At 35.1% G+C, this 6068-nt stretch overlaps 1 pseudogene across 1 annotated transcript; it reads right to left on the minus strand.

Annotated features, from left to right (window-relative positions):
* Nucleotides 1-366: 366 nt before the first annotated feature.
* On the minus strand, nucleotides 367-708 carry LOC308439485 (large ribosomal subunit protein eL30-like; annotated as a pseudogene). The gene has a single exon. The product of its transcript is annotated as a large ribosomal subunit protein eL30-like (transcript).
* Between the last annotated feature and the right edge of the window lie 5360 nt (nucleotides 709-6068).

The raw sequence follows: 6068 nt of genomic DNA on the forward strand, positions 1-6068 counted from the left end.
CACCAAACAGATTGGACCAGAAAAGAAATTCCTCCTGTCACATTAAAAAAAAAAAAACCACCAAATGCACAGAATAAAGAAAGAATATTAAAAGAAGTAAAGAATAAAAGTCAAGTAACATATATAGGCAGACCTATCATAATTACAAAAGACTTCTCAAAAGGGACTCCCAAAGCCAGAGGATCTTGGGCAGATTTCATATAGACCCTAAGAGAACAAAAAATGCCACTCCATACTACAATACTCAGCAAAACTCTCAATTACCATAGAGGGAGAAACCAAAGTATTCCATGACAAAACAAAATATAAGAATATCTTTTTTTTTTTCAAAAGGAGCTCTGGCAAAGTTTTAAGAGAAAACTTTGTTTACTTCTCACCAGACCATTCTGCCATGCTTCTAATAATATCAGAATGACCTGGGCCAATGATAGCCAGTGTGAACACTCTGTAGTATTTCCCACACGCTGTGCCCAATTCAATATTATTGCCACTGTAGTGATGGACACCAGCTTTAGCCAACATGGCATAGTATTCTATTTCAGATTTCCTCAAAGCTGGACAGTTGGTGAGAATAATGATTGTTGCTTTGCCTTGTCTGATCATCTTCAGAGTCTGTATGCACCCAGCATGTACTTTCTACTCTTCATAACAAGCTGGAGCCTGGAGTTGATTGACTCCAGAGACTTTCATCTTCTTTGTGGCCACCATCTTCTTGCCTTATGTGTTAGACAACCACCAACCAAGATCAGCCACTAAGATGGCTGGGGAGTGAGAAAGAAAGGAGCTCCCACAATGCAAAGCTCTTCTAGGTGAACAAAAATATCTTTTCAAAAATATAGCCCTACAGAAGACAATAAAAGAAAAACTCCAATAAAAGAGGGAACCTTCACCCAATAAAAAGCAAGAAATGAATCTTCTTGCAACAAACCCAAAGGAAGAAAACTCCACAAATATAATTCCACCTCTAATCACAATAATTACAGGAAGCAAAAATCATTGTTTCTTAATATCTCTTAACTTCAATGGACTAAATTCCCCCAATGAAAAGACATAGACTAACAGACTGGATATGCAAACAGGACTCAGCATTTTGCTGCATACAGGAAACATATCTCAGCAACAATGATAGACATTACCTTAAAGTAAAAGGCTGGAAACAATTTCAAGCAAATAGTCCCAAGAAACAAGCTGGAGTAGCCATTCTGGTACCCAAATAAATTAAACTTTCAAACAAAGTTTTAAAAAGAAGATGGGGAAGGACAAAACATACTCATCAAAAAGAAATCTAAGAGGAACTCTCAATCCTGGATATCTATGCCTCAAATGCAAGGGTACCAATATTTGTAAAAGAAATATTACTGAAGCTCAAAGCACACAGTGACCCTCACACAATAATAGTAGAAGACTTTAACATCCCACTCTTGCCAATGGATAGATTATGAAAACAGAAAATAAACAGAGGCACAGTAAACAAACAGAAGTTATGAACCAAATAGATTTAACAGATATCTACAAAGCATTTCATCCTAAAACAAAACAATACATCTTCTTCTCAGCCCCTCAGGGTACTTTCTCCAAAACTTCATATATAATTGGTCACAAAACAGGTGTCAACAGACATAACAATATTGAAATAATCCTATGCATCCTATCAGACCACCATGGATTAATACTGTTTTTCAATAACAACAACAGAAAGCCCACATACACATGGAAGCTTAATGAATGATAACTTGGTAAAGGAAGAAATAATAAAATAAAATAAAGACTTTATTAGAATTTAATAAAAATGAAGGCACAATATATCTAAATGTATGATACATATTGATAGCAGTTCTAAAAAGAAAACTCATAGCTGTAAGTATTTTTATAAAGAAATTGTAGAGAGCATACACTAGCAGCTTAATATCAAGTTTGAAACTTAATATCTAGAACAAAAAGAAGCAAATACACCAAAGAGGAGTAGACAGCAGGAATAATCAAACTCAGCTGAAATCAACCAAGTAGATATAAGGAAAACTATACAAAGAATTAACAAACCATGAGCTGGTTCCTCGAGAAAACCAACAAGATAGATAAGCCCTTAGTCAGACTAGCCAGACAGCACAGAGAGAGTATCCAAATTACCAAAATCAGAAATGAAGAGGGAGACATAACAGCAGAAACCGAAGAAATTAAAAAAAAAATATCAGATCCTACAACAAAAGCCTATGTTCACCAAAACTAGAAAATCTGGATGAAATGGATGCTGTTATACACAGATACCACATACCAAGCTAAATAGGGATTAGACAAGTCATCTAAAGGGTCCCATAATCCCTAGTGAAATAGAAGCAGTCATTAAAAGTCTTCCAACCAAAAAGATACCCAGGACCAAATGGCTTTATTGCAGAATTCTATCAGACTGTCAAAGAAGATGTAATACCAATACTTCTCTAACTGGTCCATAAACTAGAAACAGAAGAAACACTACCCATTTCGTTTTATGAAGATAGTTACATTTATATCTAAACCACATAAAGACTTAACAAAGAAAGAGAACTTCAGACCAATTTCCCTCATGAATACTGGTGCAAAATTACTCAGTAAAATTCTTGAAAACCAAATCCAAGAAAACATCATAATGATCAATCTTTATGATCAAGTAGGCTTTAACCTAGGGATATAGGGATGGTTTAATATATGGAAATATATAAACATAATAAACTATATAAACAAACTCAAAAAAAGATTATCTCATTAGATGCTGAAAAAAACCTTTAACAAAATATAGCAACCCTATGTTAAAAGTATTGGAAAGATCAGTTCAAGATCTATACCTAAAAATAATAAAAACAATATTCCACAAACCAATAGCCAACATCAAACTTAATGGAGAGAAACTTGAAGCAATCCCACTGAAATCAGGGACTAGACGAGGCTGCCCACTCTTCCCCTATCTATTCAATATTGTACTCAATTTTCTAGCCAGAAAAAATTAGGCAACAAGGGAGATCAAAGGGATACAAATTAGAAAGAAATAAGTGAAGATATCATTGTTTGTGGGTGATACTATACATAAGTGACACCCAAAACTTTATGAGAGAACTCCTACAGCTGATAAACAACTTCAGCAAAGTAGCTGGTAATAAAATTAGCTCAAACTAATCAGTAGCTTTCCTTCAGTTACAGAATAAATAGGTTGAGAAAAAATAGGGAAATGACACCCTTCACAATGGTCACAAATAATGTGAAATATTTTGAAGTAACTCTAACCAAGCAAGTGAAAGATCTGTATGACAAGAACTTCTGAAGAAAGAAATGAAAAATGATAGAAAGATCTCCCATACTTAGGCATCAGCAGTATTAGCATAGTAAAAATGGCCATCTTTCCAAAGGCAATCTAATGTAATCCCCATCAAAATTTCAACTCAAAACTTCACTGCGATAGAAAGAGCAGTTTATCTGTAATAACAAAAACCCCAGGATAGCAAAAAAATACTCAATAATAAAAGAACTTCTGGGGAAATAACCATCCCCAATCTCAAGCTGTAATACAGAGCAATCATGATAAAACAAAAACAAAAACAAAAACACCACAGAGACTGGCAGGTAGAGCAATGGAATAGAGTTGAAGACGCAGAAATGAATCTACATTCATATGTTCAATAAATCTTTGACAAAGAAGCCAAAACCATCCAGTGGAACAAAGAACATTTTCACCAAATAGTGCTGCTTTAGCTGTTGGACATCATGCAGAAGAATGCAAACTGATCCATTCTTATCTCCTTATTCAAAGCTCAAATCCAAGTGGATCAAGAATATCCACATAAAACCAGATATGCTGAATCTAATAGAAGAGAAAGTGGAAAAGAACTTTGAACCTATAGGCACATGGAAATTTTTCCTGAATAAAACACCAATGGCTCATGCTCTAAGATCAACAATTGAAAAATCAAATTTCATAAAAATTGCAAAGCTTCTGAAGGGAAAGGAAACTGTCAATAGGACACAACTGCAAACCACAGTTTTGGAAAAGATCTTTACCAACCCTACTATAATAGAAGGCTAATATCCAACATATACAAAGAACTCAAGAAGTTAGACTCCAGAGTACCAAATAATCATATTAAAAGTGGAGTACAGAGCTAAATAGAGAATTCTCAAAAGAAGAAGCTCTAACCGCCGAGAAGCACTTTAAAACGTGTTCAACATCAAATGCAAATCACAACAACCCTGAGATTCCACCTCACACCAGTCAGAATGGCTAAAATCAAAATCTCAGATGAGACCAGATGCTGGCAAGGATGTGGTGCAAAACTCCTCCATTGTTGGTGGGATTGCAAGCTGGTACAACCACTCTGGAAACCGTCTGGTGGTTCTTCAGAAAACTTAAAATAGTCTACCTGAGGACCCAGTTTTACCACTCCTGGGCTTATACCCAAAAGATGCTCCAACATATATCAAGGACTCATGCTCCACTATGTTTATAATACCCAGAAGCTGGAAACAACCCAGATGTTCCTCAACATAGGAATAGATTCAGAAAATGTGTTACATTTACACAGTGGAGTACTACTCAGCTATGAAAAACAATGACATGAAAATATCATCCTGAATGAGATAATCCAGTCACAAAAGAACACACATGGTGTGTACTTACTGATAATTGGATATTAGCCAAATAAACATGCCCAGATTACCCAGGAAACAACTCAGAGACCATAGGAAACCCAAGAAGGAAGACCACACCAATGTGTGGATGATACAGTCCTATTCGAAAGAGGGAAAAAGAGTTGTGGGGGGGAATCTAGGAAAAGCAATGTCAACCAACCAGACATGTAAATTTTTTACTCAGAGGAAACATTTTTGTTTTGCTTCTGAGGTTGTAATACAGTCATAGTATTTCTCATTTCCTTTTCCTCCCCCCAAACCCTACCATACACACCTTCACTCCTTCAATCTCAAGGAATGTGTCAACAAACATATGCACATGAATGTAGAAATTGTAATCAGTGGTATGAGCTAGACACAGAAACCAAACACTATGTAACCTCAGCAATAACTGAACTGTAAGTGGTCAGTCCCTTGAAATAAAAGTAGAATTGTCAGTACGGGATGCTAGACATCATAGACATAACATAAAGAAATACTTCTGGCTATGTGCACATGAACTAATAATAGCAAACAATACTGGTCACTTGAAAAAGTACTCTGCATATTTCAAGAATCCCAATAACCAAAATTTTGTAAAATAATAGCCAGGAGACATCTATTTATTTATGTATTTATTTATTTGGGATTATAATTATATCACTTTCTCTTCCACTTTCCTCCCTATAAACACATTGTTGGTATTTTGAAAATTCATTGCCTTCTTTTTCATAAATGTTTGTCCCATATGAAACATATATATCAATGTATATTATAATTTTCTGTAATATATAATACCATAAAATTATATCAAGATACACTTCTGATAAGTAGCATCAAAAGAAAAGGGAAGTAGTATAAAAATGAAGTATTATTTTATTTAATTGTGATTTATTAAAATAATGTAATTGGGAACTGGCTGGACTAGCGTGAACTAATAGCAGAATCCAGATTATGACTTTAAAGCTTATGAACATTAATTTTATGAATGTATGACTGGGAAACTAACTGATCGTGTGTACTGGTCTGGTATATCCTTGCTCATTTTTACATATCTATAATTACTGCTACAAGGAGGAAAAAAAACAGACCAGGAGTCAAGATAGATACAAGATTAATGTGCTTCTGAACAGCAGAAACTAGAAGTTGACATTACAACTTGAACCTCTTAGGAACACATTGTATGAAATATTGAACTGCAAGTTTCGAGGGGTCCATGTGTAGCTTTTTAATAATCACATGTTCAAGCTATCTTTCAAAACAGGCATCTAAAACACATTAGCTGATGTTTTTTACAACCTACAATGTTCTCTCCGGCGATGGTGCTCTCCAAGTCACTGTGGACCATTATGAAATCACAAAGGTGGGGGAAGAAGAAAGGACCAAACATGTTTTTCACCAGCATAGAGGATGCACGTGCAGAATCCCAGGGTTAT

The sequence above is a fragment of the Micromys minutus genome (genome assembly GCF_963924665.1).
Source record: "Micromys minutus genome assembly, chromosome: 29".
NCBI classification, from domain to species: domain Eukaryota; kingdom Metazoa; phylum Chordata; class Mammalia; order Rodentia; family Muridae; genus Micromys; species Micromys minutus.